The sequence below is a fragment of the Lycium ferocissimum genome, unplaced genomic scaffold (assembly GCF_029784015.1).
Source record: "Lycium ferocissimum isolate CSIRO_LF1 unplaced genomic scaffold, AGI_CSIRO_Lferr_CH_V1 ctg5290, whole genome shotgun sequence".
NCBI classification, from domain to species: domain Eukaryota; kingdom Viridiplantae; phylum Streptophyta; class Magnoliopsida; order Solanales; family Solanaceae; genus Lycium; species Lycium ferocissimum.
Genome location: NW_026725937.1, coordinates 38,462 through 50,467, shown reverse-complemented (window position 1 = coordinate 50,467; position 12,006 = coordinate 38,462).

Sequence of the window (12,006 nt, the reverse complement as noted above, 5' to 3'; positions counted from 1 at the left end):
CCCGCTACACCCTCATGCCTATTTTCCATGAAATTCCATGATTTCCACACATAACAACAACAACCACACACAACATAAGACTAATTCAATCTTCCATGCAACACACAACACACACATGCACGGCTCAACCTTGCAATGCACGGCCACACACAAACACTTCCATAACATGTGAATTTCATCCATTTTTCTATACCACAACATGCATAAGCACTCATAACATATAAAAGAGGAGTTAAACCTTACCTTTCCTTATATTCTTCACTTAACCAAAATTCTCTACTTGTATGAATATGATCTTTTCTTGCTTTCAACAACAACTCCACCTTGTCAAGCACCCTCTTCTTAGTAGGAAATAATTTTTGGAAGAATTTTTATCAATTTTTCTTGTGGGATTCCTCTTGGCCGAATTGGCCTTCAAGATTTTCTCCTTCTTTTTTTTTTTTTTTTTTGTTCTTGAACTCTCTAATGAATTATGGAATAAAGATGACTTTATATATAAGTCTTCCACAAATTTTTCTTCATTGCTACATAGGTCCCTCATTTTTTTGCCTTATGCCTCCTTTCTTCCCTTCCTAGAATTCTCCTCCTTTTTCTTGATTTTTCTAGAGAGTTGAATGAAAAGATGACTTGGTCATCTTTTTAATTTGGCTCCTTAAAATTCCAAGTGGGCTTAAGTCCACCAAGAAGTGGACGGCCAAATATGGCCCAATGACCAAGCCCATTTTTTTTGTGTGTCATGCATTTCATACAAATTATTTTTCCAACTTTCCAAATTTGTCCTTCGTCTTCCTCCAAATTTCCACGAGTCATATTGTGAATTTCCCTTTTATGCCCTCGACCTTTCTCAATAATTCCGCTTCTAATTCTTCATAAGCCATTCACATACTTATCAAAATGAAAATGTGGCCTTGCTTGTCGTCCTCCCGCGATTGTCTCGAATTATCCGAGTGCGCAAAAATGCGGGATATAACATCCTCCCCCCCTTTTGAACATTCGTCCTCGAATGTTAAACCGACCTCATGGTGCATTATAATTCTTTGGGAGGTCTCCTTCGCGGATATCTCCATATCACTCAACATATCTACCCTTCGCTAGTCTAGTCCGTCTCCGTTTACATGACTTTTATAGGGTTTCTAACCACTCTACACACTCTAATTTACACCGGGCTACCTAACTTTACATTCGTCTCTTGTTCCCCGTTTATGAAATTTTCACCCTACTTCCTGCGGGTCACCCATCGTGAAATTGCTCTCGCCCTAGCACGCTTAACCTTGAAACTTTAATGCATTTCAGCGTCTTAGCGTTAGTATTTTCGCCGTCGCTCCCTCGTACTACTCATATCACATAATACGGAACGAGCCGGGGTCTCAGCGATTTTCAAAACGCCCGCGTAACACATCTTTTCTCTTATTTACAGCCCTACCCTCCGCTTACCTGTACGTATGGCTACTTTTCGTCTTAATTTCCGAATTCTTAATATGTTCAGCAATACAAAGGCGGCGTAGGATAAGATAAAATTTGAATCAATTGACACGTGTATCATAGAAGGCGCCGAAAAAGTACCGACGTGGCCGCGTACGGAAGGCTCGGGGTCTTGTCGCCCCGTCGGTGCATATAGGCGGTGGGGAGGGCCGGGTGAACCGGGTGCCCTCCTCTACCTCGACCGCGTCCCGCCGGAGCTTGGGAAGTACGCCGGCGGGCGCGCGTAGTCGACGACGAACCAACGCCGGACCCGGCGGGCTGGGCTTGGCTTCCCTCAGACCTTAGTGGGCAATCACGCATCAAATGGCCAACCCGCCCACAAGTATAACAACCACCTGTACCTGCGCGACACTCTCCAGAGTGTGGCCTACCACATCGCGCGCACCGTGGTGGGGGTGGCATCATTCTGCTAGAATCAGCTCTATTCTGGGATTCTGGAGCTCTATCAGCAAACTGAGGGGGTGCACTGGCCGCTGATTGGCCTGAATACCTAGACCGGTGCCGTGGCCCGTCCCCGCTATACCCACTTCTAGCTCGGGAAATCTACCCCTCTTTCGGAGCCCCTATCCGGATAGCGCTCTTCTCCGCGTAGCCGGTGTTGTTCCTCCGTGTTTTGGGCATGAGCCCGGATACGGGCAATAGTCATTCCGTCCCGAGCGAGGCCGTTAGACACTCCTTAATTATATGCGGCCCCAACCCACTCACAAATCGATGTACATGATCCCCCCATATCGGCGATCATGGGCCGGGGCATACCGCCGCCGAGTTAAAAGCGGAGGCCGTATTCCCGACGCTCATATTCCTTGTTTGAGATTTAAGAACATATCGGCTCGAGCTCGTCGGACTTCCGGGCGGAAATGTCGCGAGAAATGCCTCGAAACTCCCCGCCAAACCGGGGGAGGGGCATTTGCTCCCCCCTTGAGGATCTCCAACTGTCATACCACAGGACTGCTACATCCCGCAGCCTGTACGATGCCAATTCCACTGATTCCGTATCTGAAGCATGCATTATTCCCAGAGTCCTCAGCATCTCATCTATGAAATTTTGAGGGTCTTCCTCTGGTTTCGACCCATAAAACTCCGGAGGTCGTAGGGCAATAAAATCACGGGCCCTAGCACTTGCTGCCCTGTCTCCCGGGTCTGTATCTTGCCGCCGAGCCCGCGCGGCAACTAACCGAGTCAATAGCCGGGATGGCCTCTGCCATCGGCCGGCCCGAGCCGCCTCTCGCCCTCCGGGCCGCCCTAGCTCTTCTTCGGCGGCATTACGAAACCATAACATAGGATTAGGAAAGAAATATGGAAACTCGGTGGCATAGCTCTATCGCACGATCTTTGAATGCAAAGAAGGTCATATTTCCTAAATGCCCCGTAGCCTCCTGTTTATAAGTGTGGCGCGCTACACACCCATAAGCAAGACTCTACTAGACACGGCTCGTAGACAAACCCCTAGGACCGAACTGCTCTGATACCACTTCTGTCACGACCCAACTAGGGGCCGTGACGAGTACCCGATACTTGTACCGAGCACCCCTTATCTATCGTTTTACCTGTACCTCTTAGCAAGTCGTATAAGCAGTGCCGGTTTTCTTTTTTTTTTTGAACTGAACATTAACATTAGCAGCGTCATTCTGAACATAAACTAGTTAGCTTCGCTATCGCTTCATACAACGGCATTAAGATGCCAAAATACCACATATTGAACTGTACATAACTGACTGAACGAATCTGTCTACGAGCCTCTAGACATACTATACATATACATAAGAAGGGCCAAGCTCTGTCATGCCCGAATATACTCATACAAAACAGTACCAAGGAAGTGAGGCTCCGAACAACCGGAGCGCTCGTCAAGTACGGGCCGGTGGAGCTCCTAAGGATCAAATCCGCCGTCCGCCGACTCGCGCGGCATGAAACGCAGCGTCCACAAGAAGGGACGTCAGTACAAATAGTGTACCGAGTATGTAAGGCATGAATAATAATATGCGAAGAACATAAATCATGTATAATGACATAAGAGAATTACATCACCTGTCCTGGGATAGAAACATGTCCTGCACATATAAGTGCCCTTGGGCAGATACCGTGCTTTCTTAGTTTCCTTACTTATACATATACATATATACATAGAAATAGAATATATATATATCATATTGCTAAGCTGTCTTTGAAAACATTTGTTTCTCATATATAAATAAAATATATCATACTGTATTGCCGAGGCGTCGGCGTACCGATCCATTTAACCATGTATATATCCCGCGTCCGGGACGATATCATGTCATGTATGCCAACTGATCAGGTGGATATGCGTATATAACACTCTGCCCTTATCCCCATCTTCCCCGTACATATATGCATATATCATGTATAGTTATCGGCGTCTATAGCGCCCTGGCTCTTTCATCATGTGCATATACTCATATCATATACATATATCAGCGTCTATAACGCTCTGCTTCTTTTTCTGTCGTAGGTATATACTTATATTATATACATATATATACACCAGCGTCTATAGCGCTCTGGTTCTGCTAGCATATACTTATACTCATATTATGTATATTATCAGCGCCTATATAGCGCTCTGATTCTGTTATCATTATCGTCGTAGAAGTGTTCTCATTAAAGTAATTACAACACTTACCGCTTAATAATCAAGGCACTAAAGAAAATCCGGGAACCGTGGACCATCTTGAGTCATATGAGGTGGCGTGCACAACTTACATATGATACGTGTCATGACGTTATTTGTGAAGGTCTTAGGGTAGTTGGGTCTCATCCTTACAAGTTCTAGGATATTTAGACATTTCTTTCACAATTCATGCACTTTTGGTTCAATCTTACTGAATGAATAGTAACTATTTTCAATCGCGGATTTCTAGAGTTAGGAAAGTCCCCGAGGCGCGAAATCAAGCCTATACGTCTATGACATGCCAAGAAAGGAAGGGGAATCCTTACATACCTCTTTCTGCTCCTTTAGCTACTCCGAACTCACGTCGCAATCTCGTCGAAATCCGCAAATTGGTCATGTTTACCAAAACTCTTATTAGTATTCTTAGAGTTGGAATCTTAGGGAAACACTTGGCTACCGAAATTTCGGCAAATTTCCTCCGTAAATATACCATCCTCGACATTCAACATAATCAAATTCTTATCAATTACAATCCGGAATTCAAACCCGGCCAAACTATTAACATAATTCAACAACTATACTAAGGATCTTCATATTCAATCAATTTACTACTTCTTCCAAAAACTTTCCAACTTCAATGAAAATAATAACAACCTCATAATCTATATTCCAACAACATCATACTAATCATATCATCTTTCATGCATGCAAGAACATTACATTCCATCCATATAACTTCTAAAACAAGTCTTCACTACTACAACTTCACTAAGGTTCCTAGACTTTCATTAGCAACATAGAATTCACAACATCACAACAAGCAAAATACTAAATAAAATTGACTCATTCTCTTCCATCCTTCACCATAACCTCACGGCCACACCAACATACATACTACAACTTCTCAAAATTCATTCAACTTCCATTTTCTTCACATATCATCCACAATAATAACCACCAAACACTAAATAAAATAATTAAATCATAACTTCTACACATACACACACTTGGACGGCTACACCCCTCATGCCTATTTTCCATGAAATTCCATGATTTCCACACATAACAACAACAACCAACACACAACATAAGACTAATTCAATCTTCCATGCAACACACAACACACACATGCACGGCTCAACCTTGCAATGCACGGCCACACACAAACACTTCCATAACATGTGAATTTCATCCATTTTTCTATACCACAACATGCATAAGCACTCATAACATATAAAAGAGGAGTTAAACCTTACCTTTCCTTAGATTCTTCACTTAACCAAAATTCTCTACTTGTATGAATATGATCTTTTCTTGCTTCAACAACAACTCCACCTTGTCAAGCACCCTCTTCTTAGTAGGAAATAATTTTTGGAAGAATTTTTATCAATTTTTCTTGTGGGATTCCTCTTGGCCGAATTGGCCTTCAAGATTTTCTCCTTCTTTTTTTTTTTTTTTTTTTTTTTTGTTCTTGAACTCTCTAATGAATTATGGAATAAAGATGACTTTATATATAAGTCTTCCACAAATTTTTCTTCATTGCTACATAGGTCCCTCATTTTTTTGCCTTATGCCTCCTTTCTTCCCTTCCTAGAATTCTCCTCCTTTTTCTTGATTTTTCTAGAGAGTTGAATGAAAAGATGACTTGGTCATCTTTTTAATTTGGCTCCTTAAAATTCCAAGTGGGCTTAAGTCCACCAAGAAGTGGACGGCCAAATATGGCCCAATGACCAAGCCCATTTTTTTTTGTGTGTCATGCATTTCATACAAATTATTTTCCAACTTTCCAAATTTGTCCTTCGTCTTCCTCCAAATTTCCACGAGTCATATTGCGAATTTCCCTTTTATGCCCTCGACCTTTCTCAATAATTCCGCTTCTAATTCTTCATAAGCCATTCACATACTTATCAAAATGAAAATGTGGCCTTGCTTGTCGTCCTCCCGCGATTGTCTCGAATTATCCGAGTGCGCAAAAATGCGGGATATAACATCCTCCCCCCCTTTTGAACATTCGTCCTCGAATGTTAAACTGACCTCATGGTGCATTATAATTCTTTGGGGAGGTCTCCTTCGCAGATATCTCACATATCACTCAACATATCTACCCCTTCTGCTAGTCTAGTCCGTCTCCGTTTACATGACTTTTATAGGGTTTCTAACCACTCTACACACTCTAATTTACACTGGGCTACCTAACTTTACATTCGTCTCTTGTTCCCCCATTTATGAAATTTTCAGCCTACTTCCCAGGGGGTCACCCATCGTGAAATTGCTCTCACCCTAGCACGCTTAACCTTGAAACTTTAATGCATTTCAGCGTCTTAGCGTTAGTATTTTCGCCGTCGCTCCCTCGTACTACTCATATCACATAATACGGAACGAGCCGGGGTCTCGCCGATTTTCAAAACGCCCGCGTAACACATCTTTTCTCTTATTTACGCCCTACCCTCCGCTTACCCGTACGTATGGCTACTTTTCGTCTTAATTTCCGAATTCTTAATATGTTCAGCAATACAAAGGCGGCGTAGGATAAGATAAAATTTGAATCAATTGACACGTGTATCATAGAAGGCGCCGAAAAAGTACCTGTGGCCGCGTCTGCGGAAGGCTCAGGGTCTTGTCGCCCTGTCAGTGCATATAGGCGGTGGGGAGGGCCGGCTGAACTGGGTGCCCCTCCTCTACCTCGACCGCGTCCCGCTGGAGCTTGGGAAGTCTGCCCGGGCGGGCGCATAGTCGACGATGAACCAACAGCGGATCCGGCGGGCTGGGCTTGGCTTCCCTCATACCTTAGTGGGCAATCACGCATCAAATGGCCAACCCGCCCACAAGTATAACAACCACCTGTACCTGCGCGACACTCTCCAGAGTGTGGCCTACCACATCGCGCGCACCGTGGTGGGGGTGGCATCATTCTGCTAGAATCAGCTCTATTCTGGGATTCTGGAGCTCTATCAGCAAACTGAGGGGGTGCACTGGCCGCTGATTGGCCTGAATACCTAGACTGGTCCTGTGCCTGTCCCCCGCTATACCCACTTCTAGCTCTGGGAAATCTACCCCTCTTTCTGGAGCCCCTATCTGGATAGCGCTCTTCTCCGCGTAGCTGGTGTTGTTCCTCCAGGTTTTGGGCATGAGCCTGGATACGGGCAATAGTCATTCCGTCCTGGAGCGAGGCCGTTAGACACTCCTTAATTATATGCGGCCCCAACCCACTCACAAATCGATGTACATGATCCCCCATATCGGCGATCATGGCTGGGGCATACCTGGCCAGCGAGTTAAAGCGGAGGCTGTATTCCCTGACGCTCATATTCCCTTGTTTGAGATTTAAGAACATATCAGCTCGAGCTCGTCGGACTTCCGGCGGCAGGAAATGTCGCAGAAATGCCTCAGTAAACTCCTGCCAAACCGGGGGAGGGGCATTTGCTCCCCTTGAGGATCTCCAACTGTCATACCACAGGACTGCTACATCCCGCAGCCTGTACGATGCCAATTCCACTGATTCCGTATCTGAAGCATGCATTATTCCCAGAGTCCTCAGCATCTCATCTATGAAATTTTGAGGGTCTTCCTCTGGTTTCGACCCATAAAACTCCGGAGGTCGTAGGGCAATAAAATCACGGGCCCTAGCACTTGCTGCCCTGTCTCCCGGGTCTGTATCTTGCCGCTGAGCCTGTGCGGCAACTAACTGAGTCAATAGCTGGATGGCCTCTGCCATCGGCTGGCCCGGAGCTGCTGTCTCGCCCTCCTGGGCTGCCCTAGCTCTCTTCTTCGGCGGCATTACTGAAACCATAACATAGGATTAGGAAAGAAATATGGAAACCTGGTGGCATAGCTCTATCGCACGATCTTTGAATGCAAAGAAGGTCATATTTCCTAAATGCCCTGTAGCCTCCTGTTTATAAGTGTGGCGCGCTACACACCCATAAGCAAGACTCTACTAGACACGGCTCGTAGACAAACCCCTAGGACCGAACTGCTCTGATACAACTTCTGTCACGACCCAACTAGGGGCCGTGACGAGTACCCGATACTTGTACCGAGCACCCCTTATCTATCGTTTTACCTGTACCTCTTAGCAAGTCGTATAAGCAGTGCCGGTTTTCTTTTTTTTTGAACTGAACATTAACATTAGCAGCGTCATTCTGAACATAAACTAGTTAGCTTCGCTATCGCTTCATACAACGGCATTAAGATGCCAAAATACCACATATTGAACTGTACATAATCGATCGAACGAATCGTCTACGAGCCTCTAGACATACTATACATATACATAAGAAGGGCCAAGCTCGTCATGCCCGAATATACTCATACAAAACATTACCAAGGAAGTGAGGCTCCGAACAACCGGAGCGCTCGTCAAGTACGGGCCGCGGAGCTCCTAAGGATCAAATCCGCCCGTCCGCCGACTCGCGCGGCATGAAACGCAGCGTCCACAAGAAGGGACGCGCACAAATAGTGTACCGAGTATGTAAGGCATGAATAATAATATGCGAAGAACATAAATCATGTATAATGACATAAGAGAATTACATCACTCCGTCCCGGGATAGAAACATGTCCCGCACATATAAGTGCCCTCGCGTATACCGTGCTTTCTTAGTTTCCTTACTTATACATATACATATATACATAGAAATAGAATATATATATATATCATATTGCTAAGCTGTCTTTGAAAACATTTGTTTCTCATATATAAATAAAATATATCATACTGTATTGCCGAGGCGTCGGCAGCCGATCCATTTAACCATGTATATATCCCGCGTCCGGGACGATATCATGTCATGTATGCCAACTGATCAGGTGGATATGCGTATATAACACTCTGCCCTTATCCCCATCTTCCCCGTACATATATGCATATATCATGTATAGTTATCGACGTCTATAGCGCCCTGGCTCTTTCATCATGTGCATATACTCATATCATATACATATATCAGCGTCTATAACGCTCTGCTTCTTTTTTCGTCGTAGGTATATACTTATATTATATACATATATATACACCGAAATCTATAGCGCTCGGTTCTGCTAGCATATACTTATACTCATATTATGTATATTATCAGCGCCTATATAGCGCTCTGATTCTGTTATCATTATCGTCGTAGAAGTGTTCTCATTAAAGTAATTACAACACTTACCGCTTAATAATCAAGGCACTAAAGAAAATCCGGAACCTTGGACCATCTTGAGTCATATGAGGTGGCGTGCACAACTTACATATGATACGTGTCATGACGTTATTTGTGAAGGTCTTAGGGTAGTTGGGTCTCATCCTTACAAGTTCTAGGATATTTAGACATTTCTTTCACAATTCATGCACTTTTGGTTCAATCTTACTGAATGAATAGTAACTATTTTCAATCGCGGATTTCTAGAGTTAGGAAAGTCCCCGAGGCGCGAAATCAAGCCTATACGTCTATGACATGCCAAGAAAGGAAGGGGAATCCTTACATACCTCTTTTCTCGCTCCTTTAGCTACTCCGAACTCACGTCACAATCTCGTCGAAATCTGCAAATTGGTCATGTTTACCAAAACTCTTATTAGTATTCTTAGAGTTGGAATCTTAGGGAAACACTTGGCTACCGAAATTTCGGCAGCATTTCCTCTGTAAATATACCATCCTCGACATTCAACATAATCAAATTCTTATCAATTACAATCCGGAATTCAAACCCGGCCAAACTATTAACATAATTCAACAACTATACTAAGGATCTTCATATTCAATCAATTTACTACTTCTTCCAAAAACTTTCCAACTTCAATGAAAATAATAACAACCTCATAATCTATATTCCAACAACATCATACTAATCATATCATCTTTCATGCATGCAAGAACATTACATTCCATCCATATAACTTCTAAAACAAGTCTTCACTACTACAACTTCACTAAGGTTCCTAGACTTTCATTAGCAACATAGAATTCACAACATCACAACAAGCAAAATACTAAATAAAATTGACTCATTCTCTTCCATCCTTCACCATAACCTCACGGCCACACCAACATACATACTACAACTTCTCAAAATTCATTCAACTTCCATTTTCTTCACATATCATCCACAATAATAACCACCAAACACTAAATAAAATAATTAAATCATAACTTCTACACATACACACACTTGGACGGCTACACCCCTCATGCCTATTTTCCATGAAATTCCATGATTTCCACACATAACAACAACAACCAACACACAACATAAGACTAATTCAATCTTCCATGCAACACACAACACACACACATGCACGGCTCAACCTTGCAATGCACGGCCACACACAAACACTTCCATAACATGTGAATTTCATCCATTTTTCTATACCACAACATGCATAAGCACTCATAACATATAAAAGAGGAGTTAAACCTTACCTTTCCTTAGATTCTTCACTTAACCAAAATTCTCTACTTGTATGAATATGATCTTTTCTTGCTTCAACAACAACTCCACCTTGTCAAGCACCCTCTTCTTAGTAGGAAATAATTTTTGGAAGAATTTTTATCAATTTTTCTTGTGGGATTCCTCTTGGCCGAATTGGCCTTCAAGATTTTCTCCTTCTTTTTTTTTTTTTTTTTTCTTGAACTCTCTAATGAATTATGGAATAAAGATGACTTTATATATAAGTCTTCCACAAATTTTTCTTCATTGCTACATAGGTCCCTCATTTTTTTGCCTTATGCCTCCTTTCTTCCCTTCCTAGAATTCTCCTCCTTTTTCTTGATTTTTCTAGAGAGTTGAATGAAAAGATGACTTGGTCATCTTTTTAATTTGGCTCCTTAAAATTCCAAGTGGGCTTAAGTCCACCAAGAAGTGGACGGCCAAATATGGCCCAATGACCAAGCCCATTTTTTTTTTGTGTGTCATGCATTTCATACAAATTATTTTCCAACTTTCCAAATTTGTCCTTCGTCTTCCTCCAAATTTCCACGAGTCATATTGCGAATTTCCCTTTTATGCCCTCGACCTTTCTCAATAATTCCGCTTCTAATTCTTCATAAGCCATTCACATACTTATCAAAATGAAAATGTGGCCTTGCTTGTCGTCCTCCCGCGATTGTCTCGAATTATCCGAGTGCGCAAAAATGCGGGATATAACATTTACAGAAGATATTCCTATCAGAATGTTCGTAGCAAATTATTCATAACAGATTACTCATATCATAATTCTTATCTCAGAGTACATACCGAGATCAGAACACTCTTATCGGAATACTTTTAGCAGGACACTTATATCGGAATATCCATATCAGAATGCTTTTATCCCCATACTTATGTCAAAATACTTGTATAAAAATACTTATGTCAAAGTACTTATCTCATAATACTTATAGAAGAGTACTTTTATCAACACACTTATATCAAATTATTCATAACAGATTTCTTATATCAAGTTGCATACTCACATCAGAATATTCACATCAAAGTGCTTATATCGAAATACTTACATCAAAATATTCCTATCAGTATACTTATACCCAAATGCTTATGTTAAAATGCCCAAATCAGAATGTTCATATCTGGATACTTATATCTAAATTGGAAGTACTCATATCGGATTACTTGTACCGGAATATTTATATCAGAATAGTTGAATCAATGTACTCATATCGGAATTTCTAGATGCTTGTATTAGAGGATGCATATGGATCCTAACGAACTTGAAACAATATCCAAAGGTTCCCTTTAATCATCGTGTGAAAATAAGTCAATTAGGACAACGGGATAGGAATCGAAAATAGTGGGCCCACCTCGAAGCCAACGGAGGTGGTGTACACAAATTACACACATTAAGCTTTAAAGAGTCATTTATGGAAGTTTTAGTGAAATCCGGTTCGCATTGGGCAAGTCGTAGGGGCTTGGGC